This window comes from Babylonia areolata, chromosome 2 (assembly GCF_041734735.1).
Source record: "Babylonia areolata isolate BAREFJ2019XMU chromosome 2, ASM4173473v1, whole genome shotgun sequence".
Classification (NCBI taxonomy): domain Eukaryota; kingdom Metazoa; phylum Mollusca; class Gastropoda; order Neogastropoda; family Buccinidae; genus Babylonia; species Babylonia areolata.
Window position 1 is genome coordinate 70,868,422 of NC_134877.1, and position 18,094 is coordinate 70,886,515.

General features: G+C 48.9%; 1 protein-coding gene across 2 annotated transcripts in view; it reads right to left on the reverse strand.

Moving 5' to 3' along the window:
- The window catches only part of LOC143279574 (growth hormone secretagogue receptor type 1-like), a 130,627-nt gene that overhangs the window by 39,637 nt on the left and 72,896 nt on the right, over window positions 1–18,094 (reverse strand). The gene's annotated exons all lie outside the window — the stretch shown is intronic.

Genomic DNA, 18,094 nt, shown 5'->3' on the forward strand with positions numbered 1-18,094 from the left:
GGACAATACTCAGCGCTCAGTATGTACCTCCCCTTCACTGTGGACAATACTCAGTGCTCAGTGTGCACGTCCACTAGACTTAGGACATTTTAGATTCATTCATTCATTTATCCTGATTTATCTATTCCTTTATTTGATGACTCTCCCATGTATTTGTTTTTGTATCCGTTTACTTTTGTTTTCTCAGGGCCTGACAAAGCGTGTTGGGTTACGCTGCTACTCAGGCATCTGCCAAGCATATCTGGTCCAGTGTGCTGGATTTGTTCGAACTCTGTGACGCCACTTTGAGTAAGCTAACTGAACTAAACTGAACTGAGGGCAGTTTTCAGTACTGAGTATGCAAACCCCCCAACCTGAGAACAATTTTTCGCGCTAGCGCTGCTGACATCCATTCATCAACTTCCCACGCCAGAACAGATTCCCTTCCAGTCACAAGGTCAATACAGCTAAAAGTCACCAGACGCGGATATCTTTGTCTGTCTAACAGACACAAACACTCGAAAAAGGAAGCCAGATGTTGTAAGGGAAACAGATAAACCAACTGTTGTAAGGCAAACAGACAGACGAACTTTTGTAAGGCAAACAGACAAACCAACTGATGTAAGGCAAACAGACAAACCAACTGTTCGTCCAGCGTTGCTTTGTCTACAGAAGTAGATCAGGCTCGGAAGAATTTCCAACCCAAAGTAAATATCTTGCTGTCATAAGATAAACAACTGTGTTGTCCGTAGAAAATTGTCCGATATTGCCTGTGCGTCTTGTTTGAGTACACGGTGCTGCACAGCGATGGATAGCCATTCAGCAAGGTTCATGTGCACCACAACAGCCGAGCAGTAAGGTTCATGTGCACTACCACAGTCCAACAGCAAGGTTCATGTGCACCACAACAGTCCAACAGCAAGGTTCATGTGCACCACAACAGTCCAACAGCAAGGTTCATGTGCATCACAACAGTCCAACAGCAAGGTTCATGTGCACCACAACAGTCCAACAGCAAGATTCATGTGCACCACAACAGTCCAGCAGCAAGGTTCATGTGCACCACAACAGTCCAAAAGCAAGGTTCATGTGCACCACAACAGCCCAATATTGCAGAACAGATGTCAACAAGTGAAAGCAGTGTGATGGGACATCCTCAACAATAATCATCTTCACAAGCCAAACACACAGAGAAACCCATGCGCACGCATACACGCAAGCACGCACTTCGTGAACACGAAAGAACACACGCACACAGAGACCGTTAGGATCAACTCACTCACAATGGTCGGTTTTCTGCCCAACTTTCCCCCACACAGACAGCATCTGATGACGAGGTTCCAGGAAGGCAGGCATCCTGCTTTCTTCGCTGAAAATTGGTGGGTAGTTACGGTCTATGTCGACCTATAAGTATACGATGCAGCCTTTCATCTGCAACGTTTCAGTGAAACGCTAGCACCGTCGCCTATCTTGTCATCCGTACGGAGAGGGTTAAAGATTAAAGGTCCCATGGCTTTTCATGGTCATCAGGACAGAGAATGCTCATCCACTGTGTCCTGAACTCAGCACAGGAAGCACAGGGTTTGACACGACAGGCATTCCGTGAAAAAGGCTCCATCAGACAGTGGGATTGACACGACAGGTATTCCGTGAAAAAGGCTCCATCAGACAGTGGGATTGACACGACAGGTATTCCGTGAAAAAGGCTCCATCAGACAGTTGGATTGAGACGACAGGTATTCCGTGAAAAAGGGTTTGACACAGGTATTCCGAGAAAAAGGGTTTGACACGACAGGTATTCTGAGAAAAAGGGTTTGACACGACAGGTATTCCGAGAAAAAGGGTTTGACACGACAGGTATTCCGAGAAAAAGGGTTTGACACGACAGGTATTCCGAGAAAAAGGGTTTGACACGACAGGTATTCTGAGAAAAGGGTTTGACACGACAGGTATTCCGTGAAATAGGGTTTGACTCGACAGGTATTCCGTGAAGTAGGGTTTGACACGACAGGCATTCCGTGAAAAAGGGATTGACACGACAGGTATTCCGTGAAAAAGGGTTTGACACGACAGGTATTCCGTGAAAAAGGCTCCATCAGACAGTGGGATTGACACGACAGGTATTCCGTGAAAAAGGCTCCATCAGACAGTGGGATTGACACGACAGGTATTCCGTGAAAAAGGCTCCATCAGACAGTGGGACTGACACGACAGGTATTCCGTGAAAAAGGCTCCATCAGACAGTGGGATTGACACGACAGGTATTCCGTGAAAAAGGCTCCATCAGACAGTTGGATTGACACGACAGGTATTCCGTGAAAAAGGCTCCATCAGACAGTGGGATTGACACGACAGGTATTCCGTGAAAAAGGCTCCATCAGACAGTGGGATTGACACGACAGGTATTCCGTGAAAAAGGCTCCATCAGACAGTTGGATTGACACGACTGGCATTCTGTGTAAAAGGCTCTGATTCCAGAGTTGTTCAGACAACCCGATAAATCAAGCTGAAGTTCCAGTCAAATGACACTTTTAGCCTGTCTCTTCTTACCCCTCAAACCTCCTCGCGCGCGCGCGCGCACGCACACACACACACACACACACACACACACACACACACACACACACACACACACACACACACAGCCGTCCCTCAAAGTCTTCGTTTCGGCTATCTGTCTCTGGGGACTGGAAGGGGACTGGTCCATTCCAAATCTCATCACGCTGTTCAACGGAACTTTATGTCCTTTCCTTTCGTGTCGTCCCTCCCCCCCCCCCCCCCCCCCCCCACCCCCCCCCCCACACACACACACCCTACCCCCCTCTCTCTCTCTCTCTAGATGTGTGGAGAGAAAAGAAGAGGGAGAGAGACAGAGATAGACGTGTGGAGAAATAGGAAGAGAGACAGAGATAGACGTGTGGAGAAAGAGGAAGAGAGACAGAGATAGACGTGTGGAGAAAGAGGGAGAGAGACAGAGATAGACGTGTGGAGAAAGAGGGAGAGAGACAGACATAGATGTGTGGAGAAAGAAAGAGGAAGAGAGACAGAGATAGATGTGTGGAGAAAGAAAGAGGAAGAGAGACAGAGACAGACGTGTGGAGAAAGAGGGAGAGAGACAGAGACAGACGTGTGGAGAAAGAAGAGGAGAGACAGAGATAGATGTGTGGAGAAAAAAGAGGAAGAGAGACAGAGATAGATGTGTGGAGAAAGAAAGAGGAAGAGAGACAGAGATAGATGTGTGGTGAAAGAGGAAGAGAGACAGAGATAGACGTGTGGAGAACGAAAGAGGGAGAGAGACAGAGATAGATGTGTGGTGAACGAGGAAGAGAGACAGAGATAGACGTGTGGAGAACGAAAGAGGGAGAGAGACAGAGATAGATGTTTGGAGAAAGAAAGAGGGAGAGAGACAGAGATAGATGTGTGGAGAAAGAGGGAGAGAGACAGAGATAGATGTGTGGAGAAAGAAAGAGGGAGAGAGACAGAGATAGATATGTGGAGAACGAAAGAGGGAGAGAGACAGAGATAGATGTGTGGAGAAAGAAAGAGGGAGAGAGACAGAGATAGATGTGTGGAGAAAGAGGAAGAGAGACAGAGATAGATGTGTGGAGAAAGAGGAAGAGAGACAGAGATAGATGTGTGGAGAAAGAGGAAGAGAGACAGAGATAGATGTGTGGAGAAAGAAAGAGGAAGAGAGACAGAGATAGACGTGTGGAGAACGAAAGAGGGAGAGAGACAGAGATAGATGTGTGGAGAAAGAAAGAGGAAGAGAGACAGAGATAGACGTGTGGAGAAAGAAAGAGGGAGAGAGACAGAGATAGATGTGTGGAGAAAGAGGTAGAGAGACAGAGATAGATGTGTGGAGAAAGAAAGAGGGAGAGAGACAGAGATAGATGTGTGGAGAACGAAAGAGGGAGAGAGACAGAGATAGATGTTTGGAGAACGAAAGAGGGAGAGAGACAGAGATAGATGTTTGGAGAAAGAAAGAGGGAGAGAGACAGAGATAGATGTTTGGAGAAAGAAAGAGGGAGAGAGACAGAGATAGATGTTTGGAGAACGAAAGGGGGAGAGAGACAGAGATAGATGTTTGGAGAAAGAAAGAGGGAGAGAGACAGAGATAGATGTGTGGTGAACGAAAGAGGGAGAGAGACAGAGATAGATGTGTGGAGAACGAAAGAGGGAGAGAGACAGAGATAGATGTTTGGAGAAAGAGAGAGGGAGAGAGACAGAGATAGATGTGTGGAGAAAGAGGGAGAGAGACAGAGATAGATGTGTGGAGAAAGAAAGAGGGAGAGAGACAGAGATAGATGTGTGGAGAAAGAGGGAGAGAGACAGAGATAGATGTGTGGAGAAAGAAAGAGGGAGAGAGACAGAGATAGATGTTTGGAGAACGAAAGAGGGAGAGAGACAGAGATAGATGTGTGGAGAAAGAGGGAGAGAGACAGAGATAGATGTGTGGAGAAAGAAAGAGGGAGAGAGACAGAGATAGATGTTTGGAGAAAGAAAGAGAAAGAGAGACAGAGATAGATGTGTGGAGAACGAAAGAGGGAGAGAGACAGAGATAGATGTTTGGAGAAAGAAAGAGAAAGAGAGAGAGAGATGTTTGGAGAAAGAAAGAGGAAGAGAGACAGAGATAGATGTGTGGAGAAAGAAAGAGGAAGAGAGACAGAGATAGACGTGTGGAGAAAGAGGTAGAGAGACAGAGATAGATGTGTGGAGAAAGAAAGAGAAAGAGAGACAGAGATAGATGTGTGGTGAACGAGGAAGAGAGACAGAGATAGACGTGTGGAGAAAGAAAGAGGTAGAGAGACAGAGATAGATGTGTGGAGAAAGAGGAATTGATGTAGATACAAAACGGACGAGAGAAAGAGATAACTTTACAAAACACCCACTGCAGGAGGTTGGTTGGGGAGCCGGGGGGTGAGAGGTTGGTTGGGGGAGCCGGGGGGTGAGAGGTTGGTTGGGGAGCCGGGGGGTGAGAGGTTGGTTGGGGGAGCCGTGGGGGAGCCGGGGGGTGAGAGGTTGGTTGGGGAGCCGTGGGGGAGCCGGGGGGTGAGAGGTTGGTTAGGGGAGCCGGGGGGTGAGAGGTTGGTTGGGGAGCCGTGGGGGAGCCGGGGGGTGAGAGGTTGGGGAGCCGGGGGGTGAGAGGTTGGTTAGGGGAGCCGGGGGGTGAGAGGTTGGTTGGGGAGGGGTTTGGGATGTGCGCGGGAGACAAAAACAACAGGAAGTAAAATTTAGGTCAAGAGGAAACCTTGAAGATGTGCCAGAATAACAGCCTCACTAAATTCAGTCGCATGCTGAACTCTTTCCCTCATTTCTCCCCAACCAGGCCAGACTGAAACGCACATTGTGTGTGTGTGGGGGGGGGGATGAGGGGGGGGGGTGAGGGGGGGGGGAAACTGGTGTGTGTGTGTGTGGGGGGGGGGGAGTTGAAAGAATGGGCGGGGGAGAGGAGAGGGTGAGGAATCGCCGGTACTGTGTGTGCGTACGTGTGTGTCAGTAAGTGTGATACATGTTTGCTCACCGAGAGAGATTAACGGACGTTCGGGGATGTCTTCTTGTTTGTGACTGGTGTTTTGACATGATTCCATGAAAACAATCCTTGTTTCACGAAGACATAATGAAGTCTGAAATCTGATTTCTGGAGACTGAGTGCAGTGCATGATACAAATGAGAATCTGTGAGATGTGTTAAAGTGTCTAGTACTGTATTTTCTGTGGTCACAACATATTTCCCTGCCTGAAATCCGGGCTGCTGTGCCCGGAGAGAGCGTGTCGCCAAAGCGCAGGGCCACCTGTGTGTGTATTTTACTATCATTGTCAAGTTTTCTACTGGAGTTTTGCAGGGACAGCTGCACACGGCACCTCGGTTAAACGTCTCATCTGAATGTCCAGCACGCACACCAGCACCCAGGGTGTGGTTGAGGTGAGAGTGGAATTCCCGGTCAGCGCCTCACTGGAGCTGGTGGCCATGGGCCTCCTAGGGGTGTTCAAGTGACCGTCTTCCCCACAGGTAAAGGTGAAAGGCAAGTTTGCCTTGCATCATGTGGTTACCTCAGGAACCTCTGACGGCCGTGTTACCACCAGGTCAGCGATGATCACGTGACTTCCACCCTTGTCTGGCGGCCCATCCACCTCCATCATTCTCAGAACCAGAGAAGTTTGCACAACTTGTTTCTTGGTCGATCTTCCCACAACACAAAGGAGAAGTCTCAGACATCGGCTGCTTATCAGACATCACCGTAACTGTAAGTCAACGTGATGCTCGAAAATCCCCCCCCCCACCCGTAACTGTAAGTCAACGTGATGCTCGAAAATCCCCTCCCCACCCCCGTAACTGTAAGTCAACGTGATGCTCGAAAATCCCCCCCCCCACCCCCGTAACTGTAAGTCAACGTGATGCTCGAAAATCCCCCCCCCCCACCCCCCTCTCTCTCTTTCTTTCTTTCTTTTTTGCTCGCTCTGAGTTCTCTTTCCTTATTGATTTTCTTTTCTTTTTGGTATTTGAACAATGCGGCAGTAAAAAGCTATTTGCCAATGGAATACTCTCTCTCTCTCTCTCTCTCTCTCTCTCTCTCTCTCTCTCTCTCTCTCTCTCTTTGTTTGTCTGTGTGTGTGTGTGTGTGCGTGCGTGCGTGCGTGTGTGTGTGTGTGTGTGTGTGTGTGTGTGTGTGTGTGTGTGTGTGTGTGTGTGTGTGTGTGTGTGTGTGTGTGTGTGTGTGTCGTTCTCTCCAATTAAACTGGACAGCATCTTCAGACACACAACACACAGCAGCTCAGCAATCTTAAAAGTCTGGAACAGATGAATCACCATTGTCAGACTGTGTCGATGGTGTTATTGGCTCTGGACAAACATCAAGCGACTTCCTTTCTCTCCGAATTCCCTGCACTTATTTCTTCTTTCGTTTCCTCATTCATTCATTGTTCATCACATCTTTTTTTCTGTCATTTTTTTCCTCAGTCATTCATTATTCATCACATCTTTTTTTTCTGTCATTTTTTTCCTCATTCATTCATTGTTCATCACATCTTTTTTTTCTGTCATTTTTTTCCTCAGTCATTCATTATTCATTATGTCTTTCTTTCTTTCTGTCTTGGTTTTTTTCTTCTTTTCTTTTCTTTTTTTCTTTCTGCTCGACAATATTTCAATTTCGTGTATAGTTTCATTCTTTTTGTTTTCTTTTTTTTATTCTTTTTTTTTTTTTTTGTGGTCAAATGAAGTTTGGATTTAGAATTTCCGCTATCTCATTCTGCCTGTCTAAGCATTGTCTGCAGATTTCTTTGTACATGGCACCGACACAGTGCTCGGCAGACGGACTTTTCCAGGAAACCAAACATGTTGGAAACATTTCAACTGATAACATTTGATCAATGCATAAAAGGAATGATGAAGCACTCAAACAGTCATATATATATATACTGAGACATTCACAAGATTTAAGATGACTTCGAACAGAGTATCTAAGGAAATATTTGTAAGAAATTTGCAAAGACAGAATAGATAATGCACACCTGGTTTGCTTTATAAGTGCTGCTGAGCAATCGATATTGGCTAGTATGCTGGGGTGTTAATCTTCGTCGTTGACATGTTTCGCTTTGTGATTTCTCCATCTCGTCTCAAAATTCACTACTTCACATTGTTATTTTGTTTATCTAAATCCTCAGTTCAGAAACTTGTTCTTAATAACCTTTGGAAAATGATTACATTCGGAAGACGTTTATCGATTTTACATTTATGAATATGACTTATCTACAAGTATAATGGATTCCAAAGTAATATCTGTTTTTTTTCAAAATAATGTTCATCTTCTCCATAGGTTACCAGTTTACGTTTGATCTGTATGTCTGAATAGTTTTCACAGTTTCAGTTTCAAGGAGGTGTCTAAGTATCCGGACTGATCCATACAAGATGCACCTCATCATCTGCTGGAGGGAAGTATCCGGACTGATCCATACAAGATGCACCTCATCATCTGCTGGAGGGAAGTATCCGGACTGATCCATACAAGATGCACCTCATCATCTGCTGGGGGGAAGTATCCGGACTGATCCATACAAGATGCACCTCATCATCTGCTGGAGGGAAGTATCCGGACTGATCCATACAAGATGCACCTCATCATCTGCTGGGGAGAAGTATCCGGACTGATCCATACAAGATGCACCTCATCATCTGCTGGAGGGAAGTATCCGGACTGATCCATATAAGATGCACCTCATCATCTGCTGGAGGGAAGTATCCGGACTGATCCATACAAGATGCACCTCATCATCTGCTGGAGGGAAGTATCCGGACTGATCCATACAAGATGCACCTCATCATCTGCTGGAGGGAAGTATCCGGACTGATCCATACAAGATGCACCTCATCATCTGCTGGAGGGAAGTATCCGGACTGATCCATACAAGATGCACCTCATCATCTGCTGGGGTGGGGGGGAGTATCCGGACTGATCCATACAAGATGCACCTCATCATCTGCTGGGGGGAAGTATCCGGACTGATCCATACAAGATGCACCTCATCATCTGCTGGAGGGAAGTATCCGGACTGATCCATACAAGATGCACCTCATCATCTGCTGGAGGGAAGTATCCGGACTGATCCATACAAGATGCACCTCATCATCTGCTGGGGGGGGGGGGGAGTATCCGGACTGATCCATACAAGATGCACCTCATCATTTGCTGGGGAGAAGTATCCGGACTTATCCATACAAGATGCACTTCATCATCTGCTGGGGGTGTGTGTGTGGGGGGGGGGGGGGGGGGGGATGGAGTCGGGGGGGGGGAGGGGGGTGAAAAAACGCAGATGTCTGACTTGGACATGAAGGGACGAGCTGATAACATGTTATCATTTCCAATCAGTACTCTTTCATTTGAATTCCAAAAATGTCGAATAGGTGGGCAGTTTCATTGATTTAAAACAAAACTGTGTTCAACGACACTTGAGTATTGATTTTTTGCTGACCATTTTCAATAGCATATTGGTTTCATATTATCCGATGTTAAATTACATTATATCTTCGCACCTCAAGCTAATGGCATAGATAACCTTTAGGGCAAATGGTAGATCTAGGGTCTCAATAATTTCATCGTTTATCATTTGTATTTGTTATATATATATATATATATATATATATATATATATATATATATATATATATATATATATATATATATATATATATATATATTGTGGCTCAGGTTGCCACAATGTGTTCAGCAGTGTGTCCATTGATCGTGCTGTTTACAGTCAGGTTGACCACAATGTGTTCAGCAGTGTGTCCATTGATCGTGCTGTTTACAGTCAGGTTGACCACAATGTGTTCAGCAGTGTGTCCATTGATCGTGGTGTTTACAGTCAGGTTGACCACAATGTGTTCAGCAGTGTGTCGATTGATCATGGTGTTTATAGTCAGGTTTACCACAATGTGTTCCAGCAATGTGTCCATTGATCATGCTGTTTATAGTCAGGCTAACCAAAATGTGTTCCAGCAATGTGTCCATTGACGGTGCTGTTTATAGACAGGCTGACCAAAATGTGTTCAGCAGTGTGTCCATTGATCGTGCTGTTTATAGGCAGGCTGACCAAAATGTGTTCCAGCAATGTGTCCATTGACCGTGCTGTTTATAGACAGGCTGACCAAAATGTGTTCCAGCAATGTGTCCATTGATCGTGCTGTTTACAGTCAGGCTGACCAAAATGTGTTCCAGCAATGTGTCCATTGATCATGCTAGTTGCAGTCAGGCTGTATAGCACTGTATTGTGTTGTTGTCTTGTATTGTATAGCATTGTGTTGTAATTTGTTCTGTTGTGTAGTGTTGTGTTGTGCTGTTTTGTGTAGCATTCCATTACTTTCTTTCTACAACAGATTTTTCTGTGTGAAATCCGGGGATGGCGCATCACCGTTAGTGCACCGCCACCCAGTTGTTGTCACAGGACCTGGAGAGGACGTCATTCATCAGACGGGCTGGACTGACACAGTGAAGAGGCGAACGAGAAGGAAAAGATCATGGCTTTACATTCACACTGGGCTTTAACTTGTGCATGTACTTGGGGTGATGTGGCTGAACGAGAACACCTATCTGAGGACAGTGGGGAATGTTAGCTGGCTATGTCCGACACTGTGCTGACGCCATCAGGATGCCAGCACATTACGGTAAACATGTACAACGCCAAGTGTCCGGGAATCTCAGCATATGATGCGAACTCAGCGCTCAGCCAACTGAGCAATGCAGGCAGCAGTTAGACGGGTCACTAAATCTTGACATCGTGTAAAAGTATTCAGTTGACGTTGGTGGTTTTTCTCCACCAGCAGCGGCTGCCAAGGGAGTGAATGGATCGTAAACGCGTGGCTAATCAGCGATTCTAACTTCACCGATGGGAGCCGATCGGAGAAAGAGATGATGACAAAAGCACACTGATTATGGAAATGTGTGGAAATGTAGTCGGCAGATGGAGTCCACAAGGAACAGAACAGCACTTTCATTCTGTTCCAAGAAGCTGCCGCTGTGAATAGCATGACAATGGCTGTCTTCTGCGCTGGAACTGCAAAAAGACGGTGATGAAGTAATGAACCAGAAACGTCGAACCAAAGAAAGGACAAAAATAATGTAAAAGAGAGAGAGAGAGAGAGAGAGAGAGAGAGACAGACAGACAGACTGACAGACAGACAGGAGACACATATAGACAGGCAGACAGACGTGTGAATATATATATATATATATATATATATATATATATATATATATATATATATATGTGTGTGTGTGTGTGTGTGTGTGTGTGTGTGTGTGTGTGTACATATATATATATATATATATATATATATATATATATATATATACACACAGATATATGTCTATTTCTATATCTATCTATCTATATAAGGGCCTCATTACAGGAGTGGGGACAAGACTACGCATGATGTGCAGTGAAGACGACCTGCTTGAGCGAAGAATTAATGTGTATGCCCGCTACTTTGCCCTTGGCAGGTTGGAATTTTGACAAGGCCAAATCTGATCTGGTGATAGGTGCCAGAAGAGACAGGAGAGAACTGCCCACTGCCACCAGAAAAAAAGAAACCAAAGAAACTGGCTTGGGTCACTACATTTGATCACGATTCCCTTCCAAATCAGAAATCATCAGACGTAACACCCATTTACTCTATGCTGACCCCCCAAACAAAGAATTTTTCCAAAAGAAAACCTGATAATTGCAGCAGACAGACACCGCAGAAACCTGGGCAGTATGTCCAAACCCACTGTCCCCAGGCGGTTTGTGGTTCAGGGCCCTGACAACGTCCGAGGCTTCATCAAATATAAGGCACTTCGCTGACACCTGCAGTCATGGCCACTTCACAGACCATGTCATTTCTCCTTGGGATGGAAGGCGCTGGCAGATCAACCAACACCTCTCCTGCACCACGCCAAACTTGGTCTATTGACCTGTAGACTTCACCCGGAGGCACAATATGTGGAATGCTCGTACGATCTTAAGAAAAGATGGGCAAACCACAAAAGCGACTGCAAACTGAGGAAAGGCACCATGTGTTCGGTCGCTGCCCATGTTTCTTCCACCCCTCACCCTTCTGACGACAGCCTCAGCTTTTTACAGGTGACAGCCTTGGAGCAGGTCAACAAAGTGGAGGAGCTGAAAAGAAGAGAACTGTTCTGGATGTGTAACCTTTGGACAGTTTTTGTTGGACTGAACTTGAGAAGCGACATCCACGGGTTTTCATTGTGAACTCTAATTCGTGGGGTTACCAGTCTGATTTGTCGTGGTGGCGGTTACACACGATCACTGAGATACAGAGAGAGAGAGAGAGTGAGAGTGAAAAAGAGCGATGTGTACATAGATAATTGAAGGAATATTTAGAACATGATAACTTTACGTAGTTGAAGATGTCATGTAAGGTCAGAAAGATGACGTAAAAGATAACATTACGTCACCTGTTACAAGTGTAGTCTGTGACCAAGCTGGCGGGTGGCAGCGAAAATTCAGATTTTTAGTTTTTGTTTAACAAAATAGGTGTTGGTTTTCAACTTGTATGTGTGTGTGTGTGTGTGTGTGTGTGTGTGTGTGTGTGACAAGGTAGTTCTCTAGTCAAACAGGCTGAGACACACTTACACTGTTGGTCAGAAAAGTTCAGCAACACTCCAAAACACACATCCGTGAAGTGAATGGCCCCTAAATGTGTGGTCTCAGTCTCCCCACTGTAACCCTCAGCACACTAAGCTCAGGGTTGGAGCCAACTATTGGCCGTCAAAACCCATCCTCTGATAGGGATCGAACCCACGAACTCCCAGTCGTCATTCTACGAATTGGACCACTTGGCCACGGGTGCTGGTTGCAGGTTATAGCACAGTCATTCCAGAATGCAGGGATTGTGTCTGTACCCAGAGGTGCCTGGCGAGGAGAGGACTGGGGCACCAGGCGGGAGGGGGGAATGGGGTGGGGGTGGGGGCAGGAGGGTTGTGATGGATTTGATGAAGTGTGGTAGTGGCAGCAGAACCCAGAGGACGAGAGGAGAGGCGGCACCGGGAGCATCACTGCTGGCATGTCATTCCTCATGCTCCACAAACCACGCACTTCCATCGCTGGTGTATCGCTGCAGGGTCAGAAGACCGATATGATCAATCACGATTAGAGACCACAGCACTGCTGCGACAAAGGGGCGAGGTGGGGGTGAGGAGGGAGGGGGGGTGATGGGGAGAATTCCCTTTAGTGGGGGTGAGGGGGGTGAAGGGGGTGAGGGGGGTGAGGGGGTGAGGGGGAGGATTCCCTTCAGTGGGGAGTGAGGGGGGTGAAGGGGTGAGGGGGGGGTGAGGGAGGTGAGGGGGTCAGGGGGGTTGTGACGATGGCAGTTGTGCCTTGTCACCGTTTTTAGTTTTCTTGCCCGGTGCAGTTTAAACATGGTACAAGTTTGCGTGTGCACCGTGGGAAGGTAAACGCAGTGGTTCGTGGTGCACGGATTTTTTACCTGTTGCTGAGTTGCATTTTCGTGTTGGCCGGTTGATAATTGTTGGTAGCCAGTCCGCTGCAGATATCCAGGGAGGAAAGAGCGCTGCCTAGTTGAGCTCTCTGAAGAGGACTCCAAAATTAGGGCTGCTGCATAATAGCAGGTTCGTACTTGTTAGTTTAGTTTGTTTGTTGTTTTCTGAAGAGCTGGGGGGTGAGGGGGAGAATTCCCTTCAGTGGGGAGTGAGGGGGGTGAGGGGGGGAATTCCCTTCAGTGGGAAGTGAGGGGGGTGAGGGGGAGAATTCCCTTCAGTGGGAAGTGAGGGGGGTGAGGGGGAGAATTCCCTTCAGTGGGGAGTGAGGGGGAGAATTCCCTTCAGTGGGGGGTGAGGGGGGTGAGGGGGGAGAATTCCCTTGAGTGGGGAGTGAGGGGGGTGAGGGGGGTGAGGGGGGTGAGGGGGAGAATTCCCTTCAGTGGGGAGTGAGGGGGGTGAGGGGGAGAATTCCCTTCAGTGGGGGGGTGAGGGGGAGAATTCCCTTCAGTGGGGAGTGAGGGGGAGAATTCCCTTCAGTGGGGAATGAGGGGGGTGAGGGGGAGAATTCCCTTCAGTGGGGGGTGAGGGGGGTGAGGGGGAGAATTCCCTTCAGTGGGGAGTGAGGGGGGTGAGGGGGAGAATTCCCTTCAGTGGGGAGTGAGGGGGGTGAGGGGGAGAATTCCCTTCAGTGGGGAGTGAGGGGGGTGAGGGGGAGAATTCCCTTCAGCGGGGAGTGAGGGGGAGAATTCCCTTCAGTGGGGAGTGAGGGGGGGTGAGGGGGAGAATTCCCTTCAGTGGGGAGTGAGGGGGAGAATTCCCTTCAGTGGGGAGTGAGGGGGGTGAGGGGGAGAATTCCCTTCAGTGGGGGTGAGGGGGAGAATTCCCTTCAGTGGGGAGTGAGGGGGGTGAGGGGGGTGAGGGGAGAATTCCCTTCACTGGGGGGTGAGGGGGGTGAGGGGGAGAATTCCCTTCAGTGGGGAGTGAGGGCAGTGAGGGGGAGAATTCCCTTCAGTGGGGGGTGAGGGGGGTGAGGGGGGGGTGAGGGGGAGAATTCCCTTCAGTGGGGAGTGAGGAGGGTGAGGGGGGTGAGGGGGAGAATTCCCTTCAGTGGGGAGTGAGGGGGGTGAGGGGGGTGAGAGGGAAAATTCCCTTCAGTGGGGAGTGAGGGGGTGAGGGGGAGAATTCCCTTCAGTGGGGGAGTGAGGGGGGTGAGGGGGAGAATTCCCTTCAGTGGGGGGGTGAGGGGGAGAATTCCCTTCAGTGGGGAGTGAGGGGGGTGAGGGGGGTGAGGGGGAGAATTCCCTTCAGTGGGGGTGAGGGGGGTGAGGGGGAGAATTCCCTTCAGTGGGGGGGTGAGGGGGGTGAGGGGGAGAATTCCCTTCAGTGGGGAGTGAGGGGGAGAATTCCCTTCAGTGGGGAGTGAGGGGGGTGAGGGGGAGAATTCCCTTCAGTGGGGAGTGAGGGGGGTGAGGGGGAGAATTCCCTTCAGTGGGGGGTGAGGGGGGTGAGGGGGAGAATTCCCTTCAGTGGGGGGGTGATGGGGAGAATTCCCTTCAGTGGGGGGGTGAGGGGGGGTGAGGGGGAGAATTCCCTTCAGTGGGGGGTGAGGGGGAGAATTCCCTTCAGTGGGGGGTGAGGGGGAGAATTCCCTTCAGTGGGGGGTGAGGGGGAGAATTCCCTTCAGTGGGGGGTGAGGGGGAGAATTCCCTTTAGTGGGGGTGAGGGGGCAGAATTACCCTCCACGATACACACATGGCATAATCTCTAGATCACTATGGTCCCCAAGTAAATATCCACAGCCTTTTTTCTGAAGCACCATTACATGTCAACTGCAGAAATACACTGACCACTGTAGCTGATGTATGCTATGAAGCACGGACATATCTACAGTCACTGACCACAGCAGCTGCTACATGCTATGAAGCACGGACATATCTACATACACTGACCATTACAGCTGCTACATGCTATGAAGCACGGACATATCTACATACACTGACCATTACAGCTGCTACATGCTATGAAGCACGGACATATCTACATACACTGACCATTACAGCTGCTACATGCCATGAAGCACGGACATATCTACATACACTGACCATTACAGCTGCTACATGCCATGAAGCACGGACATATCTACATTCACTGACCATTACAGCTGCTACATGCCATGAAGCACGGACATATCTACATTCACTGACCATTACAGCTGCTACATGCCATGAAGCACGGACATATCTACATACACTGACCATTACAGCTGCTACATGCCATGAAGCACGGACATATCTACATTCACTGACCATTACAGCTGCTACATGCCATGAAGCACGGACATATCTACATTCACTGACCATTACAGCTGCTACATGCCATGAAGCACGGACATATCTACATTCACTGACCATTACAGCTGCTACATGCCATGAAGCACGGACATATCTACATTCACTGACCATTACAGCTGCTACATGCCATGAAGCACGGACATATCTACATACACTGACCATTACAGCTGCTACATGCTATGAAGCACGGACATATCTACATACACTGACCATTACAGCTGCTACATGCTATGAAGCACGGACATATCTACATACACTGACCATTACAGCTGCTACATGCTATGAAGCATGTATATATACATTTTTTTTTTCAAACTCAGCGTAACCGGACATCGTATGATGTGATTCCATTTCTATGTAACCTAACACTCTGGCTGCGTAAAATGCCAAAGGAAAATATTGGATCAGACAAAATGTTTGGAATACAGACCTTGTGTTGTGACAATGAAATAACTACTGCCCTCTTGGTAAATAGATCAGTGACTTCAAACCCTGACCAGTTCCCTTCATGCACAGGTCAGTGACTGAGAAAGTAAGACTGTCCACTCCCCCCCTGCCTGTGCCGAGAGAAAGTGGAGTGGCCACACTGCTCTTTCCTACATTTTCCTGTATAGCTGACTGAACGTCAACGTTTATTGCCTAACTTTCCAGCAGTATTTTGCTACTTGTATATTACGCGTACAATCGTCTGTCCACGAATAATTACACAACATTCATTGGCCTTGCAAAGGTTAAAGGTTGGAGGTCCCAAAGAAATTGACACCCATCAGGGTTGTGAGTTCATGTCCAAGGTGTCCATGGCTCGCTGCACGAAAAAGACGTCCATTCCTCTCTTCCCGCAGTGTTAACCCCCACCCCCCTCCACCATGCCTTGTACTGTACCCATCCAGTCCTCTCTTCCAACAGTGTCCCCCCTCCCCCCCATGCCTTGTACTGTACCCATCCAGTCCTCTCTTCCAATAGTGTTAACCCCCTCCCCCTCTCCCCCATGCCTTGCACTGTACCCATCCAGTCTTCTCTTCCAACAGTGTTAACCCCCCCTCCCCCTCCCCCCCTCCCCCATGCCTTGTACTGTACCCATCCAGTCCTCTCTTCCAACAGTGTTAACCCCCCTCCCCCTCCCCCATGCCTTGTACTGTACCCATCCAGTCCTCTCTTCCAACAGTGTTAACCCCCCTCCCCCCCATGCCTTGTACTGTACCCATCCAGTCCTCTCTTCCATCAGTGTTCCCCCCCCCCCCATGTCTTGTACTGTACCCATCCAGTCCTCTCTTCCAACAGTGTTCCCCCCCTCCCCCCCTCCCCCATGTCTTGTACTGTACCCATCCAGTCCTCTCTTCCAACAGTGTTAACCCCCCTCCCCCTCCCCCATGCCTTGTACTGTACCCATCCAGTCATCTCTTCCAACAGTGTTACCCCCCCTCCCCCCCATGCCTTGTACTGTACCCATCCAGTCCTCTCTTCCAATAGTGTTCCCCCCCCTCCCCCATGCCTTGTACTGTACCCATCCAGTCCTCTCTTCCAACAGTGTTACCCCCCTCCCCCTTCCCCATGCCTTGTACTGTACCCATCCAGTCCTCTCTTCCAACAGTGTTCCCCCCTCACCCCCCTCCCCCCCATGTCTTGTACTGTACCCATCCAGTCCTCTCTTCCAACAGTGTTAACCCCCCCTCCCCCATGTCTTGTACTGTACCCATCTAGTCCTCTCTTCCAACAGTGTTAACCCCCCCCTCCCCCATGTCTTGTACTGTACCCATCTAGTCCTCTCTTCCAACAGTGTTAACCCCCCCTCCCCCATGTCTTGTACTGTACCCATCCAGTCCTCTCTTCCAATAGTGTAAACCCCCTCCCCCTCTCCCCCATGCCTTGCACTGTACCCATCCAGTCTTCTCTTCCAACAGTGTTAACCCCCCCTCCCCCTCCCCCCCTCCCCCATGCCTTGTACTGTACCCATCCAGTCCTCTCTTCCAACAGTGTTAACCCCCCTCCCCCTACCCCATGCCTTGTACTGTACCCATCCAGTCCTCTCTTCCAACAGTGTTAACCCCCCTCCCCCCCATGCCTTGTACTGTACCCATCCAGTCCTCTCTTCCAAGAGTGTTAACCCCCCTCCCCCCATGCCTTGTACTGTACCCATCCAGTCCTCTCTTCCATCAGTGTTACCCCCCCCCCCCCCCCATGTCTTGTACTGTACCCATCCAGTCCTCTCTTCCATCAGTGTTACCCCCCCCTCCCCCCCCATGCCTTGTACTGTACCCATCCAGTCCTCTCTTCCAATAGTGTTCCCCCCCTCCCCCCCCTCCCCCATGTCTTGTACTGTACCCATCCAGTCCTCTCTTCCAACAGTGTTAACCCCCCTCCCCCTCCCCCATGCCTTGTACTGTACCCATCCAGTCCTCTCTTCCAACAGTGTTAACCCCCCTCCCCCCTCCCCCATGCCTTGTACTGTACCCATCCAGTCATCTCTTCCAACAGTGTTACCCCCCCTCCCCCCCCATGCCTTGTACTGTACCCATCCAGTCCTCTCTTCCAATAGTGTTCCCCCCCTCCCCCCCTCCCCCCATGCCTTGTACTGTACCCATCCAGTCCTCTCTTCCAACAGTGTTACCCCCCTCCCCCCTTCCCCCATGCCTTGTACTGTACCCATCCAGTCCTCTCTTTCAACAGTGTTCCCCCCCTCCCCCCCCTCCCCCCATGTCTTGTACTGTACCCATCCAGTCCTCTCTTCCAACAGTGTTAACCCCCCCTCCCCCATGTCTTGTACTGTACC